This window comes from Canis lupus, chromosome 17 (genome assembly GCF_003254725.2).
Source record: "Canis lupus dingo isolate Sandy chromosome 17, ASM325472v2, whole genome shotgun sequence".
Lineage (NCBI taxonomy): Eukaryota > Metazoa > Chordata > Mammalia > Carnivora > Canidae > Canis > Canis lupus.
In genome coordinates, this window is record NC_064259.1 from 4,352,714 (window position 1) to 4,373,709 (window position 20,996).

At 38.5% G+C, this 20,996-nt stretch overlaps 1 long non-coding RNA gene across 1 annotated transcript in view; it reads right to left on the reverse strand.

Annotated features, from left to right (window-relative positions):
* The window catches only part of LOC125752794 (uncharacterized), a 39,421-nt gene that overhangs the window by 18,046 nt on the left and 379 nt on the right, over positions 1-20,996 (reverse strand). The window contains exon 2 of the long non-coding RNA XR_007403117.1: positions 19,336-19,613. This is a non-coding gene — a long non-coding RNA (uncharacterized LOC125752794). The remainder of the gene's footprint in view (positions 1-19,335; positions 19,614-20,996) is intronic.

Genomic DNA, 20,996 nt, shown 5'->3' on the forward strand with positions numbered 1-20,996 from the left:
TCTCCAATGGTTGAACAGATAGATGAACTGCTGTCTATTCATATAATAAAATGCTACTTAGTAATAAAAAGGTGTACATTACTAATATGTCCACAACAACATGGTTAAATATCAGAAACATCACACTAAGCAAAAGAAAAATATATACATAATAGTTCATCTTGTATGACTTCAAATATGTGAAATTCCAAGAAAACCAAAATTAATATATAGTAACAAAAGCAGATCAATGATTGCCAGAGTAAAGGTAGAAAGGAGTTTGGCCACTGAAGGCATAACATAACTTTCTGGAGTGAAGGGATATATTAATCATGGCAGTAGTTGTGCCTCCTCCTATAGCCTAAGCCTATGATGTCGCCTTTTCATTGGCTTCTAGGTTCTAGCCAAACAACTGAACAAAGATGATCCCCCATTCTTAGGAATATCTTCACACATCTCCATGGCGTAGAGTCCTACCTAACCATCCAGCAGCCCAAAAGAGGAAGTTCTTCCTCTCATCCTGCATTTCCTCTCCTATCCTCATCCTATCCTCTGTGCAAGAGTAGCTTCAAGATTAACATCCACCCTTGATAAGCCAGAGTGGGAAAATCAACCAATATATTTAAGAGAAAATGTACCAACATACTGCTTGCTGTACAATCTCACTAGTTTATAGCTCAAAGACTAGGCTGTTCAGTATTTACATAGATTCCATAGTTTTGTCCCCAAGTCATGTTTTTTTTCAGCACAGTGTAAAATAAAAGCAAGACAGCCACACTCCTCCAATAAACAAGCATTTTTAATAACACCCACACATTAAATGTGTGCTCAAGAATACATGCATACACATATACCTGCAATAATCTCAAAAAAAGCAGTAAATATTCTCACACAAAAAAATAAATAAATCTAGATTTCAGAGAAAAAATCTATCTCTTGCAGTAATTAACTCTTCTGTTAATATATCCAACTTTATATAGTTAGCAAAGCACAGGAAAAGAGGAAAAGAGTTTCAAGAGGGAGATGGGAAAGACACAAGGCAATAAATCCTGGGTGGAAAAATGCATTAAAAGTTAAAGCTGTGTAATTGAGATGGTCCATTGGCATCAATATGATCATGGTTACAAATGCAGGTTACCTTGTTGATCCAGAACAAAAAGCTATATAAGTGGAACTATATATATATTTCGATATATAATATCAATATAGAATTGTAAGTTGTTGTAAAGACTTCCTGAATCCATACACACTATGTGTACTGGCCTTCAGGAATAATTCTAGTTTGAGAATCATTGTTACAAGGACTCTTTTTTAATCATGAGAAAAGAAGATCTTTGTCTCAGTTCATTAAAATGGAGCAATTGGGCACTTCCAACTCTAGGAGTAACATAAACTACACAGTGGCCTTTTTCATACAGAGCTAGCATAGTCTAAGTTTAAAAGCTGGACATAAACCAGAATTTTAGAGACAGCCAGAGATATGCAGTATCTCAGACAGCACATCAGACTTCTTTTTCCCTTGCGGCAAAGTAAACAAGCCTAGGAATAAAACTGACGTCTGCTGCTCACCTACTAAATGCCAGGCATTTGTATACACATTACATATATTACCATATGCAATTTAATATATTCTGCAATTTAGCAACCAAGAGATAGCAACCAGCCACAAAAAAGTGGTAATTTGAAATCATCCTACAGTATTACAGGAGATACAGATGGAACTTAAAATCTTCTGTGAAAACTCAATAGAAGATTCTCTATACTTCCCAAAAGATTTATTTCTGATGTAATATTTTTATTAATGCCCATTTTTTCTCACTGGACTCTAAGCCTCATTAGAATACTGGTCAAATCTAGATTTTGCTCACCACTTGGATCCCCAGTTACTAGCACATGGACTTTTGTGCAGCAAAGACTCAATAAATCATTGCTAAATAAATGAACAAAGAAATTGTTGTTGATTTTTTGCCATATTGGTTATATTCATAGGTGATTTTCTCAGTTTGAAGACAGATTGCTTAAATTCTTGTCTGTGGAAATAGAAAGCAGAATATTAACAATAACACTTGAGAACTGAGCTATGGAGTTATGAACAGGACTCAAAAATAATTTTCTCTGATAACAACTTCATCGGACAAATGTTAGACTCTGTAAAGCCTCCCTCTTGAAGACACAGGGCAAAACAAGATGTTCACAGGTGTCAAGTAACACTCTTAACCAAAAATTAAATGGAACAAAGCCTGACAGAGAGCCATTGTTGAATCTAAGTCCTGGTTACATAATCTTTCAGGAAAAGGAGTGTTTTTCAGATTAACTTGAATGCCAAAGATGGAACTATGAACATAATTATGGCGGATATTTTTGTTCACTAGTTTAGCAGAGTTAGCAATAAGCAATTGTCTCATTTAGAATGATTCAACTTTTGGAAGAGAAGAAGATAAATGGCTCACAGTATTGACAGAAAACATGATTCCCATTTCTTTTTCCACTTATGCTTTCCTACTCTCTTTGTGGTAAAGATCTAATTCCTATTTGAGTCCCAAGAATTATATGACTTGCGGTCTTGAGAGAACGATAAAGATAGATCACTACTGAATCATTTGGTGGATCCAACAGTGTAGCTGATTTACCTGGAAAACAGCTGAATAGTAATAGAACCAGACCATAATAACAGATTTTTTCCAAAGATTTACTTATTTATTTTATGAGGGGAGGAGCAGAGGGAAAGAATCTTCAAGCAGACTCTCCCCACTGAGCACAGAGCCTCACATGGGGTGCAGTACCACAATCCATGAGATCATGACCTGAGCCAAAACCAAGAGTCAGACCCTTAACTGACTGAGCCACTCAAGAGCCCCTATAATACTAAATTTTGATTAACATTATTGAATGTTTTTATGGACCAACCACTGTTCTAGATGCTGAAGAAAAATCAGTGAACCCAACAAGGTAAAACAAAAACAGTGTTCATGGATCCTGTCTCCTAAAAATAGATCACACATGCTCACTGCAGCTCTACTTTCAGGCTCCATATAAATGCTAAGAAAAGGGGAGAGAAAAAATGTCCTTGGTAATTTCCAAAAATAGAGAATAGGGAACTGAATTCTCCATTTGCTTCTTATTACCCTGCATCTCAAAGCCATTTATTTAATCATCTATGGACACCTTTAAACACATAGCTATTTCTTACACTTTGAACTAGAAATTGGACAAGAAATAAAAAATAGTCTCATTGAAAAAAAGGATTGGAATCTACTGCTTATAATCTGGAAACCAAAGGCTATTTTTTAATGATGTGAGTTCAGTTGCTTAATCAAATGGTTCATTCTTAATTCTCACATTTTATTGACCTAAAAGCAACATTTGAAATAGTGGATCACATCCTCCCCCTGATATGTTTTCCTCACTTGCTTCTCAGAACATCTCACTGTCTTTGTTTTCCTGGCATCCCCATGACATTCCTTCTTAGTATCTTTGATGAGTCCTTCTCTTATTTTGGAACCCTTTAAAATGGCAATACCCCAAGGCTTGGTCCTAAATATTCTTTTATTCTGTTCCACCTAACTCTGTTAGGAATTTGCTACAATCCTATGGCTTTAAACACCAGCCATAGAGGTTTGACAAAGTAGCTGGTATCAGATTTGTGCCCACTATAAACAGTAAAAAATATTTAAACAAGCTGTATCAAACAACTGTTTGTAAGCATTGGATAGTTACTAATATTGGGCTATAGTTCTTGAGAGAGGGGAATTAAGTGAGACAAGCCCCATTTTGTATCTTTTTTCTCCATGAAGCAATTTCCAAAACAATTCTGTAGGAAAAGAGAGTTCAAACAGAGAGCAGCAATCTGACAATGGAAACAGAGATTCAAGTTTGTAAGTAATAATGTATGAGATTTAGGGGTTAGAATAAAAGAGAGAAAAAAGTCACAAGGCAATATCCTAAAAAAGGTCCACATAAAATACCCCTCTAGTCTTTGGATATCTTCTACACCTCATTTATGCAGACCAAGATTCCAGAAGGCCTACATGGGAGCAGCTCTTGGGATGTTGAGTACTGAAGAGGGATTTTAAGATCATAAAATCTTCGCTTTGGAGAGAATTGGGAGTGTGACCCAGACAAACCTCAGCCTTTCCAAACAACAGAGATATTTAATTGTCACTAGAAAAAAGGCAACATCCAGGCAATAATCACCACATGCCAAGATTAAGAACGTGTTCTAAGATAAAGGGATTCATTCAGATACACCTACTCTAAGACAGACCCAAATGAAGATCACCCCAAAGTAGTTAGGTCAAAGTATTCTGCCACAGTTAATTGCCAGCCATTAAAAAACTTTATATACTTTTAGAACAAAATAACATAGTTCAGACTCTATAACACCTCATGCTAATGTCCAATATATAATGAAAAATAACAGCCATATTAAGAAAAAAGGAAAAGTGGCTGATAAAAGATTATATCAATAGACATGTACAAAGGTATGATCCCATAATTGGAATTAGCATACAAGCACTTTAGAAAAAAATCTTAAACATAATAGAGGAAAATATGGACAAAAATATTGAAGGATGTAATATTTTAATAGAGAGTATGAAACTATGAAAAATAATTCAATTAACATTCTAGATCTACAAAATGTGATTTCTGAAATTAAGAGCATGTTAGATTTAACAATGGATTGCATAGGGATGAATATGACATTAGTAAACTTGAAGACAGATCAATAGAGAATGTTTACACTAAAGTATACAGGGAAAAGAAATAGGAAAACAGAAAAAAATCACAATATGTGAGACAGAGCTGAAGTGACTAATGTATATAAAAATAGAGTTCTAGAATGAAAAGAGAGAGAAAATGGGACAAAAGCAACCAGTATTTGCAAAATTTATGACCAAGTATTTTCTAATTCCTTTGAAAGACATCAACATACATCTGGAGATATATTTACATATTAGTAGATTAGCTAGGTGATGATAGATGATAGATAGATGATAGATAGATTAGATAGATAGGTAGATAGATAGATAGATAGATAGATGATAGATGTCATCACAGCCAAAGTGCTAAGACCAAAGATCTGCACAAAAATAAAATCTTTAAAACATCCACAAAAAGAAGACATAAAGGGGATCTCTGGGTAGCTCAGCAGTTTGGCACCTGCCTTTGGCCCAGGGTGCGGTCCTCGAGTCCAGGCATCCAGTCCGGCGTCGGGCTCCCGGCATAGAGCCTGCTTCTCCCTCTGCCTGTGTCTATGCCTCTCTCTCTCTCTCTATGTCTATCATGAATAAATAAATAAAATCTTTAAAAAAAAAGAAGACATAAACAATTAGAGATAATTTTATAAAAGAAATTATGAAAGTATGGAGACATTGGAATGAGATATTTTAAGTGAGGAGAGAAGGAGTGGGGATGGTGTCAACCCAGAATTCTACAATAAGCCAGATTAATTTCAAAATTAAAGGCAAAATAAGCACTTTCTCATTGTGATGCTGTAAATCTTTCATATCTTGACCATATCAACATCAACATCCTGATGTGATATTACACTTACATTTTGTTAGACACACCATTTAGGGAAATTGATGAAATGTTCATGGATCTCTCTATGTTATGTCTTAAAACTGCATGTGAATCTACAAATATTTCAATATAAAAACTTTAAAGTTTCAGACAAACAAAAGCTGAAATATTTGATGCCAGCAAACCTAAGCAAAAATAAATTTTGAAGGAAGTTTTTAGGATTAATAAAAATGATTACATATGGGACCATGTAATGTAAAAAACAATATACAAGTCTAGAGAGATTAAACATAACTATAACTATATAAGATATATAGGTTATATATATATATATATAAGAACTATATAAGTAAACATAACTATAACTATATAAGATAACTGTAAAAGATTATCCATTATTTTAAGCAACAATGATAACTGAGGTTTATGGAACTTATAGCACATGCAAAAGAAAAGTGTTTGAGAGTAATAGGAATATAACACCAAGGTAAGGTAAACTGGATGCATTTTGTAATTTAGACAACACTCATTGAAATAATTATATTAACAAGTTATTATAATAAAGCTAATAGAAGAGACACATTGATTAATAATAATTTAAAACCTGATGAATCCAAAATAAAATTACAGAAGAGGAACATAGAAAGAATAGAAATGAAACAAATAGAAAGCAAATAGCAAGGTGTTAGATTTAAATTCAACCATATCAGAAGTTGCAATTAATATAAATGAATTATATACTCCAAATAAAGGAAAAGATATACATAATTGATTGAAAAGCAAAACAAAATAATTCTGCTTGCAGAAAGTATGGCCTTCCCCCAGGCCAGCAGTGTGACATGATGGAAGTTCCACTGTGGGTGAGTATGGGATGCCCTCTTTTCCATGGCTCCCAATCAAAGGATACAGTATGTCCCTAGGAGGGACTCATGATCAGCATTTCTATTCCCTCCACCCCCACTCAACTCCATGTTATTACAACTGAATTCCACGTGAATGGAACAAGGAGGTTGGGGACTCCCTTTCTCCACCTTACCCCTTTGGACAGGGGCTCTACCCCAGGTGCAAAAAGATGTGATCTCAAATGCCATTGCTTCAGGCCTGTAAAGGTCCCACATCTGAGAGGGAAGTCAGTAAGATCAGAGACTACTGCCTCCATCCAGACACCTGCTCATAAAGTTCGGGTGTCATTCCAAGAGAGAAACAGGCCACTGTTCCAGTCCCCAACTCTGCAGTAGTTACTTAGAGATTTTGCTTAGAGGCAAAGCAGACAAACATAATAAGATTCAAAGTTCTCTCCAAAGAAATTGCCTCTATTCAGTGTGTGAAGAGATTCAAGCCTAAAGACTTTCTCAAAAATAATGAAGATATTGGTTGTAAGCAATAAGATGTTCATAACCCCACAAGAGAAAAAAGCTAAACCATAGGTCAGCTAGTTTACCAGGGAGAAGAAGACAAGGAGACAGCACTCTTGTGAACAAACTCCAAGTACCAGCCTCAAAAATAGCTCTTCAGAGATGTTCAGTTCAGTTTTAATCAGATTAGAATGCAGAGACATTTAGGCCCAAGGATATTGTTAAAAACAGTAACCAGTCAGCAATTAGTGGCACCAAAGAACTGGGTGTGATACCCAAAGTGGCAGACAGCTTAACAGAAAGAATTGGAAAAGACACGGTTAAAGAAAGTCCTGCAGAAACCACTGTCATCAAATGCACGTCCCAACGCAGAACCCAAAGTAGAGTGACACTGGACAGTTTACACTATATGGGAAATAGACTTCACTGAAATAGTCTACAGAGGTCACTAGACAAATACACAAGCAAACAACATCCAGCCTGGTAGGGTAGGGAGTCAGGAGAACAGGAATCAGTATCCAGCATTGCTCAAATATATCATTGACGATGTCCACTTTTTAATAATAATTTTTAAATAAGGCATAAAAAGGGATAAGAAAATGTGATTCATACTGTCCCCTAAGAGGCCATGCTGTTGGATGGATCATTCAACTGACACTGAAATTATCCTAGCTGTAGAAGACCTGGAGCAGAGAGAAGATAAGCCTCACATCTTCATGGGACTCTTGCAATGTTCTAGACATTTTGATTTGCATGTTCTGACTTTGTATTTCTTATTTCATCTGATTTATTTCTTTTTATGAATGCAAAGTGTGTGTGTATGTGTGTGTGTATGAAACAATTTACCATATTAGAGAGACTTGTCCAATACTCTTTACCTTTTCCCTTATCATTGGGTATTTTTAACAATGTGCCCCAATTTTGCATCCTGATTTTAATGTTATTTGATTTTCTAAAGGCCATTATTCATGGTCTTTATCCTGACTTTGTGCTTCCATCCATTTCATTCACTCTACGTCCAACACTTTATTAACCTATCACACATGCCATATTGTTCAAACAGAAAATTGAGATTTATTGCATGACAAGTATGAATTAGGTTAGGAGGATTATAGAGTATTGGAAATGAAGATTATCCTATAAAGTCTGAAACATAGATTCACCACAGGTATTAAAATAATCATAAATTTATCTTTGGTAACCATTCTTTATTCACAACATTCACTTTCATAATTACTTGATAATATGTCATGCCCATTTGCATTCGAGGGCACCAAGCTCAGCATGTTAAGTGACCTCCCCAAGCTATACATCTTGTTGTGATTAAGGTTGCTATTCATTTTGTCTGTTTTAAAATCCCTCGCTCTTCTCAAACTGCCAATCTCGTAACAAACCTTTGCTTGGAAAACCATTTCTGGTTTCTTCATGATTACTGATCCCTTTCCTTAAAGACGTCAGTATTTGTAGGACAACAGTGCTGCCAGCCTCTGATAAGCCTCTATGCTCAGTTCTCAATCATGGTCTCAGATGCCACATTCGTGTGATCCAGATCCTCATTTCCATTCCCTGATCTGCCTCTAATCTGCAATTCCAACAGATTGTAAATCCCAACTATTGTCTTGCTACTGGCATATCTAGCCCCTCCATGGGGCTTAATGAATTATGATAATGGCTAACATATGACAGAGCAACTTAAAAAAAAAAGGATTACATTTAAATATTTACCATATAATGCCAACATCCTGAGTATATCAAATACCTCTTAGACATAAGAAACTGTGTTTGGCAGTATCAGTGAACACGGTATTCTAAAAATCTAACAGCTGGGATGAATATGTTTAACATCAATGTTACAATGCAGAGGGCTATTATAACACATCAATGAGAGATTCTGAGAGGCCAAAAAAAGTAATAGAACTATTACAGATTTTTTTGTTAATGGAAATGACATTGAGAATTATCTGCTTTAATACTTTCTTATTAAAGTTTGGGAAATTATGCCCCAAAGAGGTGCAAGGAGCCATCAAGTAATTAATGACAAAGAATTGGGGAAAAATATTCTTATTTGTGATCCCTCAACTCCTCACATTCCCCTGTTGTTCCATCATCCACACATTTTATCTGGGATATAAGGAGGACATGATGCTCCTCAATTGCTTAAAAACCTGTGATGACAACCTATTTTCCAGGGAAAAAATTCAGACTCTTTAGTGTAATTACTGAAGTCCTACACAGCCTACCTCAATCCACCTTGCAATCGCCAACTGGTCTCCAACCACAGTTTGTGGGGGCCCCAGCTAAGCTGTGATTTCCTAAACTCTGGTGCTTCTTCTTTTCCTCTGTCCAAAACTCTGTTGTGTGCTGTCTGCCTTCCCGTCTAGTTGCTAATGGTAGGAAAGCAAGAATCAAATCTTAAAGACATCGTTACTCCCTCCTAAAGTTAGCAGAGCTCCTGGAAAATAATAGATGTTCAAATAGTAGGAAGTGTAAAAGCAGTTTTCAGATTAAGGAAAGAAACTGGAACAAAACAATTAATGTTCTGTCAACCTCACACATTTTCCCATTTCTCCACCCCAATTTCCATTCAGAGTAGGTCCCAGGGTCACCAAATGCAAAGGGCTTGCCACTTGTGGTGAGTTGGCCAATAGATCAGCCCAAGTCCTTTTGGTTTGAGCAAATAATTTTTATTACTTGCAACAAGTAAGGGAGATTGCTCTCAAAGCATGATCTCCCTGTGGAGTTAGTACAGGAAGATTTTATTCATATATTAGAGGGCAGGGAGCTCACATATACATTAAGGAACTCATACATATTCTATGACTTAGGCCTGCATTCCCACCATGTCAACATGATAGTGCATGCATCACAGGTTCAAAAAATAGAGGGAAACCTTGTCCATAGTGGGAGATCTTAGCACTGCAATGAGCTAAAGGTAACTTTTGGACAACTCGGGGGTACTTCTGCACAGGTCCTTGGCTCCAAACCTACTCAAACTGGCTCAAATAAGGAGCTATCAGACCAAACACTTAATGAGGGGCTATTAGGTGAAACATCTAGCTGGGTGTCTCTTTGGTGGGAACTGCTGATACTGCAAAACAAAATACATTCCTTCCCTGCTTTTGTCACATTCCCTCATCCCTTCAGCTAATAGCTTTCAGCCCCCTGATTTGAGTAATTTCTCATTGCATCATAGCAAACCCCAGGTAGAAGTGTCCTCCCTCTTTTCGTTTCCTTTGACTGAACAAGATGAAATATGGACAGAATTGAGTAAAGTCTAACTTGCAAACAGAGTCAGGCAGCACCAAGACAGAGAAGCCAAATACTACTGCCAGGCAGATGCCACCAACTGTCTCTGACCCTGCTGAGAGGTCTCCAATCCTAGATTTTTTTTCTAGGGTAATAACAAGTCCAATGATTGCATTAGCTTGGAAAATAATACTTAGTTTGCTATTGCCTATAAGGAGTAAAATTGGACTAATGTGCATCTTATTTTATAGTTTATGATTTCTCATGTGTGATCTTATTTTAATTTGTATAACAAATGTGGAAACTGAAGTACAGTTAGTTTAACATATTCCAAAAACTGGGTAACTCCTAAGCAAGAAAAATAATCGTAAAAGTTTTTAGAGCACTCTACTTTGAGAACAACAGTGGAGGAGGTCATTGGTCCCCTCTCCAAGGAAACTGGTGAAAATTATTTATTAACAATAATAACAATGTCTCTGGCAATGGTTCTAAAGGCATATATCAAATGAAGAAATATTTGTTAGAAAAATGTACTAAAACTTAGGAAGAACAGCAGGAGTCTGTGAATCAATACCCTGCCCCATCCCTCCACCTGCACAGCTCAGTGGGATTAAAAACTTCCCTCAGACCATTGCAACCAAGAACACAGGGCTGTTATCCCAAGAGGGGCAGGACACAAGCATTTCTCATCCTGCCTCCACCACTGACTGCTGAGACTACCTTCCAAGCAAGTGAAGCTAAGAGATACCAACTCTATTTTTCCTTCCAGCCCCCAATGTTGGACTTACACTCCTCCTCAGGTGTGGTGCCACTGAGAACCCTGGAGGCCTGATCAGGCTTACCCTGGCTCACAGAGTGATGACATGATGATGGAAGCAAGCCAAGAAGATCTATCTACACCAAGTGCTCAGCTTCCAGAGTGGATCACTGAAAGAGAATCTTGCCACTGCCTTCCACACACACAGCTCCAGAGCCCAGGCTTAGAGACCTCATCTTGAGGAAGATGGGGCACACAGCCATAGAACAAAGAACTCTAAATCTTTTCCCAAAAGAACTGAGAGAGTGTGGAAAATTCTAGTGTGAGTGCTCCCAAAAACAATGGAGGTGGTAATGAAAGACCATTAAGGGGAGACCAATAGATACATCACATAGAAGCTAAACCCCATAGGATGGCTAGTCTTGTGGAAAGAACAGGATAAGAGACAGCTCAGAGGATTACTCCTTGGGACTTTGGTAACTATCCCTTAAAAGGAGTCCACATCTAACTGAGTTGTTTTGTGGAGCATATGCCTCAGGACTTTGTTGAAAACAACAGAGCATTCAGCCAGAGATTAGTGAAGCTTAGTAGCTTGGTATGGCCAGGAAATGAGATAGTCAAAGAGAGCCCTGCCCACACCACTGTCCTCCTAGGGTGACTGTGGGCATACCCAAACCCATACTCCTGAGGACCACTATCAGATTCTTCACACTATAGGAGGGAAATAAATTTCCTTAAAATAATACAGCTAATGATTAAAAGAATAAGCAAGACAAAAAGACAAATAACAATAATAAGCTCTGGAAGAGAGGACCAGTACCCAGAGTTGGTATAAGATACTGTCTCAAACATCCAGTTTCCAACACAACTCATAAGATATGAAAGAGAAAAAGAAAAATATTTCCTATGCACCAGAAAATTGAAAATTAAGAAAAACAAACCACCTGTGAGGATGGCCAAATATATGATTTAAGAAAGATTTTAAAGTAGCCATCATAAATATGTTCAAAAAACTACAATAACACTAAACTAAAGATGTAATGGTAGGTAGAAAGACAACACCACATCATAAAGAGTATCAAATTATTTTTTGAAAGAACCAAATGAGAATTCTGGAATTGAATAATACAGAAACTATATTAAAAAAAATAAAATCTTAGAGGGCTCTGTTGAGCCCTCTAAGAGTAGAGGATTTGAGCTGGCAGGAGAAAGCATTAGAAAAACTGAAGAAAGGATCATTTGATATCATGCAGTCCAAATAACAGAATGAAAAAGGAATGAAGAAAAACAAGCATCCTCAGAAAAATGTGGGACATTAAATGCACCAAACATGCAATGTATTTCCCAGAAGCGGAGGAGTGAAGGAGCAGAAAAATATTCAAAGAAATAATGACAGAAAACTTTCCAAATTTACTGAAAACATTCACTAACCACACAGCAAGCTACACACGCTCCAAGTAGAATAAATGCAATGAGACCCACAAGGCAAATCAGAGTAAAAATTCTGAAAGCCAAAAACAAGGAGAAATGTTCAAATGACCAAAGAAAAAATGACTTATCACTTACAAGTGAACCCAAATAAGATAACAGCCGATTTATCAGAGGCAGTGGAGGCTAGAATGCAGTAGGGCAACACCTTCCAAGTGTTCAACAATAAACATATCAATCAAGAATTCCATATCCAGTAAAACTACCTTATAAAAATGGAGGTGCAATAAAGACACTCTGAGATCACCAAAAACAGGAAATTTGTCCCTAACAGAGCTTCTTCCAAAAGAAATAATAATAGCAGTTCTTCAGGCAGAAAAAAAAAAAAAAAAGGATCCCAGACATTAATTTGAACCCACCTGATAGAACAAAGAGTACTTAAAAAGGTAATGATATGATTATTTTAAAAAAGCATAAATGCATATTGCTTCTGCCTTCTTCTCTTACTGATATAAAAAGCAGTTATATAAAACATAGAATATAATGTACTGTTTGGCCTAAAACACAGAAATATATTTTCCAATAATGACACAAAGGATATGGATGGGAATAGAATTCTACTGGATTAAAGAAATGATCTCAGTTGGTAAGTCGGATCCACAGAACAAAGGAAGGGATCCAGGAAAAAAATCATGAGGTTAATATAACAAAAGCCGCAAGTGTACACCCACTCTCTTTTCCTTTCTCAGTTTATTAAAAAAAAAAAAAAAAAAGACTGCATAGAGTAAAACTTAGAGCAATGTAGTATTGAGTTTGTAATATCTTTAGATGGGACACATTTATAACAAAGGACGTCACTCCAAGAGGGGAAGTAGAATAGAAGCATACAGGTGCGATGTTTCTAGAGTTCTTGGAATTGGTGTCATATATATCTGAAGGTGTGTCTGAAAAGTTAATTTGTCTGCGGTAAGAACCTAGGGAAAAGACTCAAACATACAGTGAAAAAAATTACAGAAATTAAACTGCCGCATTTTAAAATATGCTCTTGATGCAAAAAAAAAAAAAAAAAAAGTAGAGGAGAAAGAGAAACAAGTCATGATGTGTGGAAAACCGAACGTAATCTTTCAGACATAAATACAGCTATGTCAATAATAACATTAAATATGAACAGATTAGACAGGCCAAGCCAAGGCAGAAATCTGCAGATACAATTTTTAAGAAAGCAAGATCCATACATACACTGTCTATGAAAGACACACGTTCAATTCAAAGATACCAACAGGTTGGAAGCAAAAGGATCAAGAAAGATACATCAGGCAGACAGAAACCATGAAAAAGCTAGACTAGTTATACTATTATCAGACAGCATTTTTAAAACAAACCAAAAAATTGTTTTTAGAAATAAAGGTGAATATTGTATAATGATAGAAGGGCCAATACATCAGAGGTATATGACAGTTATAATCATACCATCTAACATCAGAGCACCAAAATGCATAGAGAACAAATGGACAGAAATGAAGGGATAAATAGACAATTCAAAGAAAACAGCTGGAGACGTCAGCTTCTCACTTTCACTAATGGATAGAACAATAGGAGAGAAGATCCACGAGGTCATAAAAAGCTTCATCAACCCTCTAATTTAGTTCCACCCAGCAGACGTCTGTAAATGATTCCACCGAATGTCAGCAGAGTACACAGACTCCCCCTGAGTGCACGGGGAGTCCCGTCCAGTATAGACCACATGCTAGTCCATAAAACAAAGCTTGGTCAGTTAAAAACACTAGAAATAATTCACATGACCCCTGCAGCAAAACCCAGTTAGCAGATTGTGAGCGCCCAGAACTGCTGAGTCCCGGTGAAGGTTGGTTTGTTTCCATGGGATGTGGAGTTTGTCCTGTTGACTAGTTATTCTAAGCCATTGTCTTTGAAGTTGGGGGTTGGGATACTGAGGGGAGGGAGTCATAAGCTGGAAGGCAGACTGAAAGCCACCCTGGTCTCTACCAGCAGCTGTCACCCAGGACTTCCCTTCCATCCACCTGGGCGCTCTGGAGGCTGTACCGAAGTCAGGTCAGTTCATATCTACAAAAAACTGGACGTGAAAAAGGCTTAAATTTACTCAAGAAAAATGAAACTAATGATTAGCAAAAGGCACATGCCTATGGTCAATGAAAACCGAAAAAACCTACTATGAGACTAAAACAAGATCTGGAGATTTTCTTTTTGAAGAACCACCATGCCACAAGGAACTTGAGAGATAGCCTGTCCAAAATTTCCTGGCCGGGTGAGGTCGCTTCCTCACAAATACTCTTTAAAAAAATAAAAATACATGTGTACACATATATGTAGTTTATTTTAAAACCATGATATTTCTTTTTTTATTACTTTTTTTACTATCTCCTTCTAAAGGTCACTATATATTTACACTTCGGTCTGGCTTCGGCTTCAGTTTAGCATAACGTGATATTTGGTCCTCGTGGAGCCCAAGTCACTGCGCACAAAACAGTGGAGCAGAAATGCCATGAATTGCATATTCAGGGAGAACAGGCAGCAGTACTAAGTAGAGAGTTTGGGGTTTCCTGCTAACCTAGAAATCTAATTTTTAGTCACTCCTCAGTTAGGAAGTCCCTTTCAAGCCCCGATGGGAAGGCACGAAATTTACCCCTTCTCATAGGAAGACCCCCGAGTCCCAAACGAAGAGCAGGTATTTGTGGAAGCAGACAAGTGGTTAAGCTGAGCTGGGAGAGAAAGTTGCTCACCAGAGGATAACGACTAAGCAGAGACGCATCTTGTGGGCTGGCATTTTGTCAGGAATTTCTATGTACAGAATCTACAGGGTGTTGCTGGATATACGTGTAATGCTGAAACGTATTCATGCGTAATTATTCTAACTAAAGGTGCCTGGTGAACTTAAACCCAAAGGGGATTTTGTTTGTTGTCATTTTTTTTATAAGGTTAAGTAAACTTCCTTCTAATTGCTTTCTACTATGCATGTGTGTGTTTTCATCTATACCAATAGACACAAAATACATCCATGAAGCAGAATTTTTTAAAGCGGAACACCCATCTTCACGCCCACCCCCCTGAGGCAGGTGGATCATTCTCTCCTGCTAAAAAGTCCCAGGATTGGACTCTATAGGAAGCTACTAGTTCCACCTATCTTCCAGTATTCTCTCTCTCTCTCTCTCTCTCTCTCTCTCTCTCTCTCTCTCGTTCTCTCTCTCTCTTTAATCAAATGCCAGAGAGCTTCTGGGGATAACGTTTAAAAATTGCAAGAAGGGCAAAGAATTTCCTGAGATGAAGAAGCTAGAGATCCTAATCCTTTCCTCTAAATTCAGGAATTATTAGAGCATTTCACATAAACTTCCTCAAATAAAGTCAGCAAACAATGAAGGACACCGGGGGTGAACTCACCCTAGGCTGAGCCTGCGTGGGCCCCTGGGGTCACCAGATTGGGTGGGGGAGCTGGTTCCAAACACGGCACAGGGCCAGTGACAAGGCCCACAGCCAGCCCTTCTTCACGCTGCTGTCCAGGGCGGCAAAGCCGAAGACAATGGGCTTCTGGGGGTAAGATCCAAGAGCAGCCCAGGGGGGGTTGAGACTGACTGTAGGAGGGACATGCTCCTCCCCAAGAAAACAAGAGCATAAGGATGTGCACTGGACTCCATCTCCCAGCCTGCCCCAGGCACAGCTTCCTGCCCACCTGAGTCCCAGGTGGTGTGGCCCTGGGCTGCTGTCGCCCTTCCTGCAGGACAGGATGGGACACCTGCTGCTCAGCTTGCCTGAAGTGGAGAGTGAGACTGAAGCCAAGCCTCTGGCAGGAGGATCAGATTGCAGGGTTCTCAGCTGTCTTCTTGGCTTTCAATTTTCTCTTTGGGGCATTAGTACCCATGCCTGAATTTCTGCATTGAATGAGAACTTTTCCTTTTCCCAAGGAGGAGAGAAGTCAGAAGAAAGGTGGGCTCTATGTTTGCAGATTCCAGATGGAGTCATTTAATGCGAGGCTGAGAGAAGTTACCCTCTTTTGTACCCAAAACCACCGAATCGGAATATACAACAGGTGCCTGGAGCTTGTTATTCTGTAAGGTGAGTTCAGCTTCTCTTATCTAATCTTTTTATTGTGTTCCTAAATTTCAAATCCCACTATTCCGCAGTGAGAGACAGGTGCCTGGATTGTGTGGATCCTACATGGTTTGGGCTACAACCATCTGAGCTTCCTGGCTGTGAATTCACAGACTTCTTTCTTCCGTAGATGCGTCATGCTATACTCACATTAGAAACACTCCACAAAAACAATACCAAACCTCAAATGGACTGTTAACAAAACAAAAAATAAATGAAAAAAAAAATAATGCCAGGACAATGCTGCTTATTAAATAGGCCAATAAATGAGTGTTTTTTCTGAAGTCTGCATTTTAAGTATAAACAAACCTTCAAAATTCCCTTCTGAGATTCTTTCAACATATTAACACATCCTCTGTAAGCTTGAAGTTTTTTTTTTTGAAAAATTAGCCCAGAGAATTAGCACATTGTGCCTCAAAAGAATACCGCAAATACTGCAAGATGCTTTCTCCTAGGCATGAAAAGTTATTCTTAAAGGGCTAAAATTTAAAACAGCAAAGGTAAGAGTGTGTTAAGCCCCCAAAGCATCATTGAATTCGATCATTCCTTTTCGTAAAGAGTTTACCTTACGTTCATGTCTGAGATCCATTTACAATGGAGAAGCACGAATTCTAAACTAAATAAAACCTGACGTTTCAAAAAGTAGCACTGTCATTTCTTAATTTATTATTATTATTTTTTTTAATTTTGAGGTTTACACACATCTTTTACAAATGAGATTAGGATGATTTTCAACATCTGGCTGAAAACTCATGCCGTGTGTGTAACAGGGAGAATGGAAAGCAGCACCCCCCCACGCCCCCACCCACTTCCCACCCTAACTAACAGGCTCTCTGGACAGATTTGAAGATTGATTCAAACTGATGGGCTTGCACTGAGTGTCCACCGGTACCAGGGACTGTGAGGGTAACTAAAATCTCCTTCCTGATGTCAAGTTGCTCATAACTATGAGGATGAGGCAAAATAGATGTAAAAATAAGGCATGAGGAAGTGGCCAAAATATAGGCAGTATGTGTCAGAAGCAGGAGCAAGAAAAATTCATTTGGGCAGAGGAGGGAGCGGTGGGGAGGAGTCGCTGGGAATAACAGAATAGCAAGAGTCAGGTGTAAAAAAAAAAAAAAAATCCTCCAAATCAGTGTGAATTCCACCCTGTGTGCAGGTGAAAGAAGGTGAGCCATGTATAGAGAAGGAACCACCGGCTGAAGCACGAAGTGCAAGTGTGAAGACAAGAGTCCGAAGGCCAGCGGCCCCAGGAAACTGGAACTCATGATAATCTGTCATTTCTCAGTTTTCAAATTCCAGCAACCTGATTTTCACAGAAAAACCAACTGTAAAGACCCTGAGACTTTAAATGAATTAAATGTCTGGCTGAACCAGTCCACACGCTTCAGAAGTAATAGGACTGAATCTAAAACAGTGTTGTTTCCCTGTCCTGGGCTGCAAAAAGAGAGAAATAAGGAATCATGAGCATTTATTAAGAATATTAATGTAGGAGCCAGAAATAAATTTGCCAGTTGATTTCATTTTCCTGAACCTCATCATAATTGAGAATTGCACAAAGTTTCTGTTTATAGACTGTGCCTATTTGGTAGATTGGCTGTTGGTTAATTCTCTGTGGGAAAAAACATCATAATAATTCTCTGTGGAGATTTAGTTCCTCCCTTGGGAAGATGGCGGCCACCTTGACCTGAGGTCTGGAGGCCAAAAGAGCCTCTTCAGTGAGGCAGAGATGCATGGACTCTCATACATGGAGGAACATGGGTGGGATGATTTTCTCTGCCATTCCAACTCCCCCTGCCCCTTTCCAGGCCATAAGTCAACTTTAATGGGGCATTTTTTTTTAATTTTATTTATTTATGATAGTCACAGAGAGAGAGAGAGAGGCAGAGACACAGGCAGAGGGAGAAGCAGGCTCCATGCACCGGGAGCCCGACGTGGGATTCGATCCCAGGTCTCCAGGATCGCGCCCTGGGCCAAAGGCAGATGCTCAACCACTGAGCCACCCAGGGATCCCCGGGGCATTTTTTTTAAACTGGGATTTTGGTGCCGTCACTGATATATTTATACCTTCTGTATTTTGACTGGATCTCTCTTATAATTTATGACAAAACAACATTCCCAAGGTTCTTACATTGAAGATGCAGTTTGTTATACTTTCACATATACTGAAAGTGAAAAAAAAATGATTTTGTTTCATCAATTACCTACTGCAAATATTTATAAACTTCTAGAGTGTAGACATCGGAACCACCTGCAGGGCTTAATTAAAAAGTTTCTCCTTCCCTCCTACCACCCTCCTTTGCTGGGGAGGATTCCCATCAGATTTTTAAGGCTCCCAGGTGATTCTGATGATCAACAAAGCATGGGAAATACCAAATTAGAGTTCCCTAACCATAGAAGCATACCATTTAAATGCATTAGCATAATTACTTTAAGGATAATTCACGCTTTCATAATCATTAAATACAAGGATGACACCAGGTATATGTTATCCTGAAGAGTACCCGTCCTAGGGAAGACTGGGGTGTGTGAGACATGGGCCACACTCACTAAATGTAAACAAGACAAGTCTAAATCCTGGAAAGCAAGGCTTCGGTCCTTGCTTCTCCCAAAATGGACCTCAGGCCAGCAGCTCCTGCATCAACTGGGAGCTTGTTAGAAAGCCAGACCCACCCAGGTCTACGAATCAGAATCTGCAGAGTGGCAAATGACCAGAGGATTCCTACAGGTAGGGGATTTTAGGAAGCTTAGTCCTTTTTTCTCCATCTTGATGCCAATAAAAGCAACCAAGACAATCTTTAACATGGCGACTCCATGTTCCCATGCTACAATAACTGCATTACACCCAAACATCCCTGTTTTGAAACCAATAGCTATTTCTGTCTTATACTATTTATGTTAAAGAAGAGAAGGCTTTGTTCTCACTTGAATTGGGGAGCCAGTGAATACTTCCTTCCACAAATTTGAAAATGAGGTTCAGTGTGTTGCCCATTAGTATCCACACTTGTGGTCAAGCATCACGTTGGGTGCATATGCTGGCAGGGGACGGACTTCTGGCTCTAACGCCTATGTGTGTATGAGCCAGCTCCTTCAAAGTCCTCTTGCACCCAGGCTTTGCTGGTGTTGAAAGCATGACAGGTTGCCTCTGATGAGCCTTCATTATCAGCACCATCTTCACTAATTTGAAGTCTCTTTCACTTCACCTGGGATGAAAAATTGTTTCACAATTTTTTTACAGATAAAAGAATAAAGCTAATAACATATTACCATGTCTCTAATATTAGGCCATTAATGACTTTTTTTAATTTAGAGAGACAAGAAAGAAAGAAGCATTTCATTTACAACCAAATTTTTCCAGTCTTATGATTTCTAATATTTATGATACTTTAAAAGTAAAAATTTACCATGATAGAATTTTATTGTCTTGAGTCATAAAATCCAAGGTCAGATGATGTATTTGGCCCCATAAAGCAGAATGTTTGATGTGTCAATGCAAATGCAGGTACATCTGTGAGAGTGCACAGTTTAGGTGGCATAGAGCAATGGATGTCACAGAAGCACCATAAGACATTGATCTTTATAGTTTTCTCCTACTAAATTTTTGTTAGAAGATTATTAATTCAGAGAAGAGGTCTTCCTTTTGTTTTTAAAGACTTTCATAATATTATCTGCTGTGTGGCCCTAGCATACTCGTCTCCACGTTAGATAATAAAGAACCCAAGAGATGCTCAAAACTGTCATTCATTTTAAAATATCATCACCTTATCATACCTACTTACGCTCATCAATGAGCTATAATTTACAGAGTATATTTACATATATCACCATATTTAAGCCTCCTAATATCCTCTGGGTCATTATTTCATTTTAATTTACAGATAAGGACATTGAAATAATCTTAATATTTCATGTGCACATATTGATTTGGAGGTCACTTTTCCTTGAATTACTGCTCTCGGGTCACTGAGGATTCAAAATCACCTCCAGTTCCAACACTGACTTGGGAGCACCCATTAAGCAAGTACTTGGGTGAAGAGGCACAGCAGAAGCCTAACTACCCAGTGAGCTTACAGTTTACTTATGAAAAATAATTTTTAATTAAAACATTTACATAGCAAAATGCAGCACGTACAGAAACACAATGAGTAATTCAGATAAGGAAGACTGCAAAAGGAAAAGAACTCTGAGATTGGAAATGGAGCTCTGACCTTCACCGCACTACTTATGGGTGTGGATGGGCCCTGCAGGTACTGACATGCCCCAGCAGGGGCAGGGGTTGGCCCAGAACATCACAACACAATCCCCCACACAAGTCTAAAATCCAGTGCTTGGGGTGAGCAACCTCCATGTTATGAGTGAGGATTGAGCTGGCTCCTACGATGATGAGGAGGACTTGGCACTGAAGTGAGCCAGGAGGAGAAGACACTTAGGAAGCATGTTGTGACTCTCCATGCAACAGAAATCTCAGCTCCGACCTCCTCTCAAGCATCCCACATCCCTGAGTTACAGCAACCCTCTCCAGCTCTCAGAGCCTAAAGTAGGGTCACTCCAGATACTAAGTGCTCTTGCTTCAAAACGCATGTACA